The sequence below is a fragment of the Geotrypetes seraphini genome, chromosome 1, assembly GCF_902459505.1.
Source record: "Geotrypetes seraphini chromosome 1, aGeoSer1.1, whole genome shotgun sequence".
Classification (NCBI taxonomy): domain Eukaryota; kingdom Metazoa; phylum Chordata; class Amphibia; order Gymnophiona; family Dermophiidae; genus Geotrypetes; species Geotrypetes seraphini.
In genome coordinates, this window is record NC_047084.1 from 395,838,029 (window position 1) to 395,852,482 (window position 14,454).

The 14,454-nt window shown below is 43.0% G+C and overlaps 1 protein-coding gene across 1 annotated transcript in view; it reads left to right on the forward strand.

The window, feature by feature from the left end:
- LOC117347215 (glyoxylate reductase/hydroxypyruvate reductase-like) overlaps window positions 1-692 on the forward strand; it is a 212,494-nt gene extending 211,802 nt beyond the window's left edge. The window contains exon 10 of the transcript XR_004536753.1: window positions 376-692. The gene's annotated coding sequence lies outside the window, so the exon portion shown is untranslated. The remainder of the gene's footprint in view (window positions 1-375) is intronic.
- Window positions 693-14,454: the final 13,762 nt, after the last annotated feature.

Consider the following 14,454-nt stretch of genomic DNA (forward strand, 5'->3'; position numbering starts at 1 on the left):
AAAGGGTGACTATGATAAAATGAGGAAAATGGTTAAAAAGAAGCTAAAAGGATGAGTTGCAATAGTTAGGATTGTAAACTAGGTGTAGATGTTATTTAAAAATACCATCATGGAAGCCCAGAGCAGATGTATTCCACATATTAACACAGGTGGAAAGAAGAAAAAACGAGAGCCGGCATGGTTAAAAGATGAAGAGAGTCTATTAGAGCACAAAACACAGCCTTTAAAGAATGGGCAAATGATCCAAATGAAGAAAATAAGAAGAGACATAAGCACTGGCAAGTTAGATGCAAAGTATTGATAAAGAAAGCTAAGAAAGAATATGAAGAGAAACTTGCCAAAGAGGCAAAAACTCATAGTAACAATTTTTTTTAGGTACATCAGAAGAAAAAACCCTGTGAGAGAATCCATGGGACCGTTGGATGAAGAAGGAGCAGCATGGGTGCTCAAGGAGGATAAGGCCATATGAATTCTTTGCTTTGAGCTTTATTGGAGAAGATGTAAGAGATCTACCTGAACCAGAAATGGTTTTTAAGGGTGATAATACGGAGGAACAGAAAGAAATTCTCTGTGAATCTGGAAGATGTACTAAGCCAGATTGAAAAGTTAAAAAGTGATAAATCACCTGGACTGGAAGGTATACATCTCAGGGTATTAAAAGAACTCAAACATAAAATTGCTGACCTGCTGCTAGTGATCTGTAGCCTCTCACTAAAATTGTCTATGGTACCTGAAGATTGGAGGGTGGCCAATGATGCGCCAATTTTTTAAAAGGGTTCCAGGGGAGATCTGGGAAATTATAGACTGGTAAGCCTGACTTTAATGCTGGGTAAAATAGTGGAAAAAATATATACAAAATACAATTGTGGAGCACGTAGACAAATATGATTTAATGGGACAGAGTCAGCATGGATTCAGCCGAGGGAGGTCTTGCCTCACCAATTTGACTTCTTTGAAGGTGTGAATAAATGCAATAAAAGTGAGACAATTGATGTAGTGTATCTAGACTATCAGAAAGCTTTTGACAAAGTTGCTCTTGAGAGGCTCCTGATAAAATAAGAGTCATGGGATAGGAGACAATGTTAAATTGTAGATTAGGAATTGGTTCAGATAGAAAACAGAATGTAGGGTTAAATGGCCATTTTTTCAATGTAAGAGGGTAAATAGAGTGCCACAGGGATCTGTACTGGGACCAGTGCTATTTAACTTATTTGTAAATGATCTGGAAATTGGAATGACGAATGAGGTGGTTAAATTTGCAGATGACAATAAATAGTTCAAAGTTGTTAAAACACATGCAGATTGTGAAAAATTGCAGGCAGACATTAGGAAATTGGAAGACTGAGATGTCCTTTTATGAATCCGCGCTAGCGGTGTTAGTGCATTGGACATTTCATCACGCGCTAATCCCCGCGTCCAGCTAAAAAACTAACACCTGCTCAATGCAGGTGTTAGCGGCTAGCGCGGCAGGCAGTTTAACGCGTAGTATTATGCGCATTAAATCCCTACCGCAGCTTGATAAAAGGACCTCTGAATGTCCAAATGGCAGATGAAATTTAATGTGGGCAAATACAAAATGATGCACATTGGGAAGAATAACCCAAATTATAGTTATCAGATGCTAGGATCCACCATGAGGGTTGGCACCCAAGAAAAAGATCTAGATGTCGTAGACAATACTTTGAAACTTTCCATCCAATTTGCAGGAGCAGCCAAAAAAAAAATCAGATGCTAGGAATTATTTAAAAAGGGATGGTTAACAAGACTAAGAATATTATAATGCCTCTTTATTACTCCATGGTGCGACCTCACCTTGAGCATTGCTTTCAGTTCTGGTTGCCTTATCTCAAGAAAGATATAGTGGAACTAGAAAAGGTTCAAAGAAGAGCAACCCAGATGATAAAGGGGATGGAACTTTACTCGTATGAGGAAAGGCTAAAAAGGTTAGAGTTCTTCAGCTTGGAAAAGAGTCGGCTGAGAGGAGATATGATTGAAGTGGTTTGAGTTTTTTCTTCATCGAAATTGCAAAGACTAGGGATCACTTGATCAAGTTACAGGGAAATACTTTTAAAACTGATAGGAGGAAATATTTTTTCACTCAGAGAATAGTTAAGCTCTGGAACTCATTACCAGTGGTTGTGGTAAGCGCAGTTAATTTTCCTGGAGGAAAAGTCCATAGTCTGTTATTGAGACAGACATGGGGGATGCCCCTGCTTGCCCTGGTTTGGTAGCATGGAATTTTGCTTCTTTTTGTGGTTTTGCCAGGTATTAATGACCTGCTTTGGCCACTGTGAGGATAGGATACTGGACTAGAAGGACCATTGGTCTGATCCTGTATGGCTATTCTTATCTGCTTATGTTCTTATGAGAGTGCTGTAGAAAAGAGCATGGACTAGGGTAGTGCTGAATGGGAGAGCAGAAACAAACAGTAGAAGAAGAGGTTATATGGAGAAAGAGAGGGGGGCACCTTTGAAGGGGGGGGGTAGAAGAATAGAAAGCAGCATCCACAGGAGAGGTTGGAAGGAGAGAGAGAGAAGTACCTGTGGGGAAGGAAGGTTGGATAGAGGAGGGAGAATGAGAAAAGCACTAAAAGGGTACAGAGGATGGGTAGTGGGACCAAGGAAATGGACAAAAAGTGGACAGGGCTATGGGTAGAGTGTAGGTGGGGTCATGTGTCCTTTTTTTTTGTCTTCACAAATATGAAACATGATGGCAGATAAAGGGCAAATGGCCCATCCAGTCTGCCCATCTGCAGTAACCATTATCTCTTTTGCTATCATCCGCAAAGAGACAAATCTTACAAACATTCGCTACTTCCAAGACCACTGTGTCAGTCCTCATAATATCACTTGACTTGACATCTGCTTTTGTTTGTTTTGTTTATTTCTCACCCACCCTTATCCAGGGTGAGTTACATATTAACATACAAAATAAAAATTTACATTTATCATACAAAACACTTCAGAGACACACTATAACAAATTGCATACTTACATATCAAATCAAATTACATATAACATACACATCGCATCAATGACAAATATCATTTAAGGCCCAAACTGGCCAAACCCACACATACATCAAAATATAAAATTCCATAAGTCATACAAGATACCTCAATAACAGACGTCAATAAACCAAATAAAACAAACCAGACCATTCAATACCTCTGTGACCAGAACTCAGCACTGAAGAGTCATCACTTCTCCCTCAGCCATACTCAGACCCTGTATTTCATTTTACAGAACAGATATCTTTTCAGCAGTTTCCTAAAGTTCTGATCATTTTGCCGCTAGAGAAGGTATCCTGGAAGATTGTTCAACTCCCATGGGGCGATGCAGTGAAAGACACTGTTTCTGGAAGAGGAAAGCCTTAACTCCCGCACAGATGGTACATACAGATCACAATGCTCAATTGAGCGGAGCAGTCAAGCCAGCATATGTGGCAAGATGCTCTGGACCAGGTGTTTAGGGGCCATCCTCTGTAAGCACATTAAGACATTCACCAGTAGCTTGTACCTGATCTTATCCTTTAATTTTAGCCAATACAACCAATTTAAACAGAGAGTGCACCACAGAATTTTGGACCACCTGAAGCACCCCCAAGACTGATTCTGGTACTCCCAAGAACACCAGACTGCAATAGTCGAAAACGGATAAAACCATCGACTGTAACACCATCCTAAACAATGTAGCCGCTAAATAAGGTCTCCATTGACCCACCTTACTGCTTAACAGATTGCAGTCCATAGGTATCCCAGGGACCTCACTACAATGGTTCACATCTTATTTTCAGAATCGTAATTACAAAGTTTAAGTTAATAATACCACATCTTCAACAATAACTCAAACCTATGGCGTTCCACAAGGCTTCATTCTCTCTCCCCTCCTTTTCAATATCTTTATGAGTCCTCTTCTTACCATGGCACAATCTATAGGTTTTAGTATCTTCACATATGCTGACAATATCCAACTTCACCCCCTGAACTCTACTACATCAACAGAAATAGAAGAAATCAATAATAAACTTAACAAGATCAGCTCTTGGCTTTGGAAAAACAAGCTTTCCTTAAACATCTCTAAATCCAAGGGCGCATTTTTCTCTACTTTTCCAAAAATAACTCTGAACCATCCAATCAGCATTGATTCATGCACTATCCAACTTGACAATAAAATCAAACTCCTAGGAATTATTATTGATGAAGATCTTAACTTTCATCACCAAATCAGCAATGTCACTCAGAAATACTTTTACAAACTAAGACTCATCCGTTCTGTTCTTTCCTTACTAGATCCCTCCTCTATCAACATTCTGATTCACTCCCTTGTTATCTCCAACACTGACTACTAGAATACCTTGTATCAAGGTATTACACAAAAGGAAATTTGCTGGCTTCAACTATTATACAACACCACAGTCAAACTCATCTATAAAGCTAAAAAATTTGACCATGTGATCCCCCCCTCTCTTGCTTAAAGCTCACTAGCTACCCATTCTTCATTGCATCACTTGCAAAATACTTATGTTAACATTTAAAATCAAGCAGTCCAATTCACCCGCATTTATTGATAAACTTCTTATTCCATATGCCCCTTCCTGGAATCTGCATTCTACTACTCAAAATCTATTTTCTGTTCCCCTCTGTTCATGAAGTATTTCTCGATTCTACCTGCAAAACCATTTTCTCAGTCACTACCCCCATGTTATGGAACACCCTTCCATCAGATTTTAGACAAGAAACATTTCTTGAAAAATTCAAATGTAAACTAAAAACATTCCTTTTTAAATAAGCCTACTTACTCTGATTCCATTCATGTAGAGCCCTAACAGCTTCTACGCCGTTGGCAGTACCGAATTGAAATGTTTCTTTTGAAGCGACCCCTACTCTAGTGTGTTAAAGCCCCTCCATTTCTTCCCTCCCTTTTAAGATTTTATTTTTTTCATTGTATTTAAGCTCTTATCTTTTCCCATTTTTCCTTTTTGTTCCAGTAAGTCTATTTGTTCTATTGCCCCTTCACATTTTACTTTTAAGTTTATGTTTTATCTTAACAATATTCTGATAATTGTAAACCGTTTAGGTATGTTTTTGATAAATGGTATATCAAAGATTAAATAAACTTGAAAACTTTGACAGCCCTTCAGCAATATCGTTTATAAAAATGTTTAAAAGAACAGGCCCAAGAACAGAACGTTAAGACTCACTACTGGTAACATCCCTTTACTCTGAGCGATCTCCATTTATCACTACCCTCTGTCACCTTCCACTAAACCATTTTTTGACCCAGCCCATCACTTTGGGATCCATCCTGAGGGCACTCAGTTTATTTATTAGACGTCTATGTGGAACATTGTCAAAAGCTTTGCTAAAATCTAAATACACCACATCTACACGCTCTCTATCCAATTCAGATTTGTCTGACAAGACCTACCTCTAGTGAATCCATGTTGCCTCCGGTCCTGTAATCCACAGGATTCCAGAAACTTCACCATTTTCAGTTTTAAAAGTGTTTCCTTTAATTTGCTTACCGCAGAAGTCAGACTTACCGGTCTGTAATTCTCTACTTCCTTACTTCTACTTTTGTGGAGAGGGACCACATCCGCTCTTCTCCAGTCCTCTGGTACCACTCCCGATGGAGCCACAAGAACTTCCCTAAGTTCCTTCATCTCCCTAGGATGTATATCATCTGGCCCTATCACTTTGTCTACCTTTATTTTAGCTAGCTCCTCATAAACACAACCGTCTGAAAACTGATCAAGGTCTACCACACCTCCATCCCTATTCATGTTTGTCTTCTGCAGTCCCGCTCCTGGTGCTTCAGCCGTGAATACAGAACAGAAATATTGGTTAAGCAATTCAGCCTTTTCTTTATTAGCTTCCTCATGTTTCTCCACTTCACCTTTGAGTCTCACAATGCCACTTTTGCACTTCTTCCTATCTCTAACATATCTAAAAAAGTCTTGTTTTCTGACTACACGACCAGCCTCTCTTAACCTTTCCAGATATTTTTGCCTGTCTTCCGCTTTCTGTGATTTTTTTGTAGTTTATGAAAGCTAACCTCTTATTCCTTACCTTCTCAGCTACTACGTTTGAGAAACAAAGTGGCCTTCTTTTTCTCTTACTTTTACTTACTTGCCTCACAAAAAGTTTTGTTGCTATTACAATTACTCTTTTCAGATGTTCACTGCATTTCCATTCCTTCCAGATGTTCCCATCAAGACAATTTCTTGATGTAATCCCCCACCCAAACAAAGTTAGTTTTTTAAAAAGTCTAGAGCCTTTGCTTTTGAATGAGCCCTCTCTAAACCCATCTTAATATTAAACTGTCCCATGCAGTGATCACTGGATGCCAGATGAAAACCCACTGTAACATCAGAAACACTTTCCCCGTTTGGAAGCACTAAGGAGTAAATTCTCTATAGTGCGTCTAAACTTAGGCGTGCTTTAGACGCCCAGTAAGCGCAAGTACCAATTAGGGATACTTAGACGTGTCCTAGACGTTTGTATAGACGCTGAGCGCAAGTTAGACGCAGCTTTTGAAACGTCATCTAGACGTCTGTACATGGCCGTTCTTAGACGCCAGATAGACGTCCCTACGATGGTTTATATATATATATATATATATATATATATATATATATATATAAAGAAGTACTCTTTACTGATTTATCATTATTTCAGCATTGTAAGCTTTCACATAATTAACCCTAAGTATAGGATGATTAAAAGGATAATCAAAACACAGTCTATATATTTTTGTAATATATTAGTTTTAGTGGGAGTTGATCTGGGAATATCAGTGAGTATATTGAAAAGGATGACATGCTAACCGCTGTGCTAGACAACGAACTGATTTGATTATGCTACGCCTTATAGGTAGGGAATGGCAGTTAATTCTGCTAGGAGACGGAAAACACTGCTGTGTTGTATCTTTTTCCTTTATGATTTCAGAATTGTAGAGTTTACCATTAATACAAACTAAAAAAATATGTTATGTTTAAAAGGAGAACTAGAAGATGAAACGTACCAAATGGGTGTTGAACTTAAATTATCAGTATGGAAGGTGGGAAACTGTAGATGTATGCTACAGAAAAAGTTGTACAGTAATGTTATACTCACCTCCTATTAGAAGTGGAAAGGATAGGACTTTGAACACCATATAGACTTCTGATAAACTTAGTTTAAGTTCCAGAAAGACTGGCAGGAAAGGCACCCTAAGTCATCCAATGAGCTTTCTCTGGATTTCCCAGAGACATTATTTGAGCGAGGATAGTTTAGAAGTGATATCTTGCTCTAAATAACACTCTCCTGGTCTTAAAACATTGCTACAATCATCTCATTCTTCAGACCAAAGGTAAATCCCATAACTTACACTGTCCCAACTTCAAAAAAAGAATAAAAACACAGATCAGACCTGAATGTGGCTTCTAGTTCATAGGAAGAGGAAGTAGCCAGCACCACAATGCTGACCTCATTGTGACATCATCAAGGTGCACCTGGAAGGTAGATATGCCACAAGTAAAAGACAAGCTGGGAGTTGAACCCACAACCTCCAGAAGATCGGTAAAGCGCTTTTACTCACTGAGCTACAGCACCTTTTACTCCAGTGTCTCTGGCTCCCCTGTCATAGCATACCTTAGTGATGTGCTAAGGTATAATCTGCTTAGCTATCATGTCACAGTTAGTTGAGACAAAAGACTGGTAGCTCAATGGTTTAAAGCACTGCTGTTACGGATGCAAAACCCATATTCTTAGTATGGTTGAATAAATGTAACACGGAGTCAAATTATGCTGTTTTTTTATCAAACGCTAGCTCAACTTTGTAATGTATTGTGTGTAGTATTGCTAATGTGTTTGAGATGAAAATGAGATGCGATAGGTCTGTATCCTATATAATAAAATCCTAGCCGCGCATGCGCACTTACCTGCGTGCTTCCATGATCTCTGATCTGTGTTCAGTAGGTCCATGGCCATCAGGAGTATAAATGCAGTGGCCAGGCAAGTCGTAGACACATGGCATAGCCGACGACTCCCCCCTCCCGCCCTCACTCACCGCCAAAACCACCACCGCCAAAGCCTCCTCCTTCTGCCCAGCCGGGAGGAGGGCTCTGAGCCGCTGAAGGCTGTCCCTGATCAGCTTACACGGTCCCTAAAAAATGAACTTTTTCATCTGAGGCGCGAGGCTGAGGTGACCTTCATCCCCCGGCTCACTAAGGTTCCTTCAGAAATTCAAATGCGTTGTTGAAAAAGCAAGTGACCGGAAAACGCTGGGAGAGAAGTTGAGCGGCCTGATAAAATGACATCGAGGCAGTCCGACTCTGAAGAGGACAATGATTTATCCCGCATTTTCAGTGATGATGAGGTCATTAAAAATGATTTCATTTTCTGATTCTGTGCCCTAAAATCTGAAATGAAAGAGGTACCTATGAGGCTGCTTTGATAGAGATTTGCCAAGAATTGAGTGAGATTGGCAGGACAGTTGAGCAGGTAGAGAATCATGTGGATTTAGTGGAACACCTATCTGACTACTGTTTCCCAACATCAAAAGGACTAGCAGTCAGGGAGAGAGACAGACAGATAGATAGAAAGGGAGACGGAAAGAAAAGAAGAAAGACACAGGGGCAGGGAGAGACACAGAAAGACAGACAAAGGGGGCCAGGGAGAGAGACAGACAGAAAGAAAGACAGCAGGAGGGAGAGACAGACATATAATTCTAGAACCCGGAGAGGGCTTCTTTTAGCTGAGGTGTCTGTCGCTTTTGCCGTTGGGTGAGAGCCATCACTTGTTTGGTTTAGAAAAGTATGCAAGGCTGACAGGCGTGCCATTTCTGCCTTAAAATATCAGCATGAGAATAAGTGGCCACTTCATAACACTTTGGGGAGAGGCATAAAACAAAGGAAGAAGGGCTGCTGTTGGATAAGAGGAACAGTGAAGGGGTGGTGGTGGACACAGGGGAGGTAAAAGGAAGGGAGAATGGACAGGGGAAGCAGGCAAGGGATGGTGGTGGACAGCCAAGGAAAAAGAAAGACAGAAATATAGAAAGCGACTAAGGAGAGAGAGAAAGAAATAAAGACAAACACACACGCATATATTCTAGCACCCATTAATGTAACGGGCTATAAGACTAGTGAAGTATAAATTTGTAAGTATTGTTCTGTTTTACATAGGCGTTGGATGCGAAAAATCGGCATTATTTGCGTTTTGCGATCAGCGTCATTGTGGATCTGTTGTCTCATTAAATCTTCTAAAACCTATATACCTGTGAGGGGTGGGGGGGAAATGTGACATATGTTAGTATTGTGAGAATATACATAACTAGTTTTCTAGGCTGTTACATTAACGGGTGCTAGAATATATGTTTGTGTCTCTTTATTTCTGTCTCTCTTCCTAGCCCCCTTTGTCTGTCTGTCTTCCTGTGTCTCTTTTCTTTCTATCTGCCTTCTATGCAGCAGCATTTCTCTCCCACCACTTCCCTGTTCAGCAGCCACAGCAACAGCATTCCCTCCCCCTCCATTTCCCTTAACCCACAAAACTTCCCTTTGCAGCAGCAGCAGCAGCGTTTCACCTACCCCCCTTTCCCTCATCCTCCCATCTGTCTCTCTCTCCTCACCTCCTCCCCCTGTGGAGCTCTTGCAGCTCCTCCTCGTTCTCCAGCCAGGCCACAGCCATCTGCCGCCGCAGCTTGCCACTGCCAACAGCCACTGCAGTCTGAAGCCACCGACAGCCGTGGCGACCGACATCCGCCTCGAGGGATTCTCTCCGATGCTGCCTGCACTGACGCCAGCTGCCTCAACCCACCTCAAGTCGCCCTGGACCGCTCCTGGCATTTCTGGCACCGCTGCCATCCATGCTGTGCGAGAAGGTGGTCTCCATGAGAATAACAACTAGAATGAACAGAAGCAAAAATAAAACAATTCTCAGCAGCCTGTTCTCTGTCATCCTAGACCCCCCTGCCCCACCCCAACACATACTCCTGCAGCATAAAACCCTAACCCTAACCCTAATGATGAAAACAGCAAAGTCTCCTTTGAGAGCTAATAGGTAGCTGTGAAAAAGATGGATGATAAGAGTGGGAGTTGAACCGGTGACCTTCAGAGGTTGGACCAGGCGTATTAACCTGATGAGCCAGAAATGCTTTCTTTGAGGTAAGTGTGACATGATAGCTAATGAGATGATACATAGGCAGGTCAGTCAAGTATGATATGAAAGAGCAGTGAGATGCATCTCAATAGAAGCTGGTGTAGCTCTATGGGTTAAAAGCCTATGCTAGTCATACAGAGGTTGTGAGTTCTACCCAGCACATCTTTTTAATTGTGGCATACTACCTTCAAGGTGTGGCTTGATGATCTCACAATGAGGTCTGCTAGGAGACAAAACACTGCTGTTTTATATATATTTTCTTCATGATTTCAGAATGGTATACCTTAACATTATAAAAACTAACAACATATGTCATGTTTAAAAGGAGATATATAAGATGAGTTGAACTCAAATTATCAGCATGGAAGTTTCGTTTTCATGCTACACAGAAAGTTGTACAGTAATGTTATAATCAACTCCTATAAGAGGTGGAAAGCATCATCAAGGTGCACCTGGAAGGTAGATATGCCACAAGTAAAACACAAGCTGGGAGTTGAACTCACAACCTCCGGAAGATCAGTACAGCACTTTTACTCACTGAGCTACAGCACCTTTCACTCCAGTGTCTCTGGCTCCCCTGTCATAGCATACCTTAGTGATGTGCTAAGGTATAATCTGCTTAGCTAGCTAGCTATCATCTCACAGTTAGCTAACACAAAAGAGTGGTAGCTCAATGGTTTAGAGCACAGCTTTCACTGACCCCCAAACCCATATTCTCAAGTATGGTTGAATACATGTGATGTGGAGTCCAAAGGTGCTGTTTTGATCAAACGCAAGCTCAATTTTTCTAATGTTTTGCATCTGGTATTGCTAATGTGCTGTTTGAGATGAAAATGAGATGTGATTGGTCTGTATCTTGTAAGTCTTATTAAAAGAAGTAATGTGTAATCTGAAAGACGAATGAATGGAATGTAAATCATTCTCACAGGGTAACTTTCATTAGAATCCATGTGCCATTATAAATTTCACTCTGTTCCGCATAGGCATCGTATGCGGAAAAACGGCATCCTTTGCGTTTTGCGATCAGCGTCATTGCGGATCTATAAGCACGCCTAAGCGGTGCCGAGTGATGTCATGCTGTTTCAGCATTGTGACGTCACAGAATCGCCAATTTTTACAACGCAGTTCATTTTGCAAAACATGGCTGCTAGAAGAAGCCCCAACTTTACCACAGCTGACTCCAGGATCCTAGCAAGCCTGTTCCTCCTGAAGGAACATCATTTTTTTAAGGTGGAAGGTCGGAAGAGAACCTTCCTCCAGTATCGGCTGGGAGCGGCTGACCAGGAGGTACAACAGACTGACATCCTTTCCCAGGAATGTAAGTACAGTTGAACCTTGGATTACGAGCATAATCCATTCCAGGAGCATGCTCGTAATCCAAAATGCTCGTTTATCAAAGCGAGTTTCCCCATAGGAAATAATGGAAACTCGCTTTGATAGGTTCCCACCCTCCCGAGGCCAGCAGGGCTGCTCCCCCCCCACGAGAACCGGCATTGCTCCCCCCGAAGGCCCCCCCTGTGAACCGGCACCCTCCCCCCCGCGATCCGCACTCCTCTGCCACCATCGGGCACCCCCCCCGCCGCGACCTGAGGTCCCCCCAACCCACCCGAACCCTCTTCTTACTTTGCTGTAGCCTCTGCAGCGGCACCAGCACCAGCATGTCCTGAGCGTGGTGCCAGTGCCTGAAGATCTGCTTCCTGTGCTAGGCCTTGAGAGTTCACGTTCGATGTGAACTCTCAGGCCTTGAGCATGCGCACATGCTCAAGGCCCAGAACAGGAAGCAGATCTTCAGGCACCGGCACCACGCACAGGACATGCTGGTGCCGGTGCCGCTGCGGAGGCTACAGCAAAGTAAGAAGAGGGTTCGAGTGGGTTGGGGGAACCTCATGTCACGGCGGGGGGGTGCCCGATGGCAGCGGGGGGGGGGTGCCGGATCGCGGGGGGAGGGTGCGGGTTCGCAGGGGGGGTGCTCGCAAATCGAAGCGCGCTCAGTTTCCGAGGCGCCGATTTTGCGAATGTTTTGCTCGTCTTGCAAAACACTCGCAAACCGGTGCACTCGTAAACCGAGGTACCACTGTATTCATATTCAAGTGATCAAAGAATAAAGTAAAAATACTGTACAGAATATTGTTTTCTTTTTAAACCTCTCCCCCCAAAGGTGGCAGAGTGGGATGTGAATTTACAACCTCCAGTTCTTAATCATGGTCATTCATAAAGTACACCTTTTAATCTTTGTGCCACATGTAAGTGAATCCAAACAGCTCATTTATAGTACAAACTTATTGAAATATTCAAGTGTGCCTGCCTGATTACATATATGTACCTGTAATTTCTCTTTGCCATATGTATACAGCAATATATCCCAGCACACCCTCAGCACCTTGAGCTTGTAAGTTCATAACCATGCTGCTGCTCCTCATCCTAGCCAACCCATTTAATTGGCACACCAGGATAAGAGAAGAAGCCTGAATGCATTTATTTAAACTATTGCCATAATGGTGTACAAACTTAAATTTATTCATGTTGCTTCCTATAGCCCAGGCCGCAGCATTGTGGCCTGCTAACATCCATGTGTGCTCCCTATCCTATTATCACTGAAGGCCAGCAAATCTTGTCACCCATTTTTCTGTGTTATAGAGGTCAAGACATAAATAAGACAGTTAGGTCACACTGCAATATGACACTCATCCTCTCTCTCCCCCTCTCTTTCTCCATTATGCAGATGGAGGACCTACGCAAACATGGCCGGCTCCTGAGATGGGAGGAGCAGGCCTTTCTCCAGGGGGGTGCGGCGTGAACTTGCCACTCAAGCTGGTGAGTAATAATATTGGAAACCATTCAGTGAGCACAGTAGACATAACCTTTTCATGAAATCATCTAATTTAATAAAACCCTAAGCCATGCATGCGCACTCCCACCGCGTAATCCCGTTTTCCATGAGCTGTAGGGCCCCGCAGGTAGGAGTGCGCATGCGCGCTTAGGGTTCTATTTACCATTTGTTGTTCGGTCTAGCCTGCTCCCTGCTCGCCTTATTGTACTTTTTAGTTGAAGGACGCGGCGGCGACGGCTCCTCTCATGATCCCTGCCTGCGTCGGACTTCCAACGCAGGTGGGGATCATGAGAGGAGCCACCGCCACGTCCTTCAACTAAAAAATACAATAGGGGAAGGCGAGCAGGGAGCAGGCCAGACCGAAGCTCCAAATTTAATTGCACGTATGCACATGGATCTCCTCACTGTCTCCCGGATGTTGGCTTGAGGCGGCTGGAGGGCAGATGCGAGGTAAGGGGTGCTGCTGGACAGTGGAAGAGATGGGGGGGAAGAAAAAGGAAGGGTGGCCTCTGCTGGATAGGGGGACAGGAAAGAGGTGCTGCTGAACAGGGGGAGAAAAAAAGGGAGAAGGACTGCTGCTGGATAAGGGGAGCAGTGAAGGGGTGGTGGGTGTACACAGGGAAGGTAAAAGGAAGGGAGAATAGGTGGACAGCCAAAATACAGAAAGCGGCTAAGGAGAGAGAAAGAAATACAGACACACATATATTCTAGCACCCGTTAATGTAACGGGCTATAACACTAGTGTCCAAAGATTTGGCCTCATCAAAAACAATATGCATGAGAGAAATTTGCCTGCACTGCCTTCTTGGTATGCAAATCTCTCGTGCATATCCTGAAAACCTTGTCTACAAGGAGATGTCAAGGACTGCAATTTCCCGCCCTCTCTCTTTCATGGCCAAATGTGGGCAAGGTGTAATAGTAGAAATCTAGTAGAACTCATTGTCTTTTGTCAAGACTTTAAGATTATGTCTCATTCCTCACAAAAAGGCACTGCTTCGGTACAAGTAGAGCTAGCAGCAGGGCTTGCAGACGTCACCGGGTATTGCCTGTCTCCCAAATGTTTATAAAGTTCCTTTTAGGAGGTGCATGTTTTGCAGTTTTATTAATATTTCAAGGAAAGAAAGCAGTAAAAAGAATGCCATGTTCAAAAGTTTACTTCACCTACCTGATGGTATCCTGTTTCCTTCATGTCTAGACGAAGCAGCAGCTGCACCAACACCCGCTGAGAGTCCAGGAGCCGGCCATGAGGTGGCCATGGAGGCTGAGGAGGGGAAGGCTCCGGTGGCAGAGGAAAAGGCCTGGGAGATGGGAGGCTGATGAGGCCAAAGCCCAGGGCGAGGCCTGGATAAGGGCACTGCCCAGAGACCAGCAATCCCACACCCCTTCCCCCTTCCACACCCCTTCCCCCTCCTCTCCACCCCTTCTATTTTTAGACTCCACCCCATCCCCTTTCCTCTCTGGCTCCCCCCCAGAGCAGCATGAACAG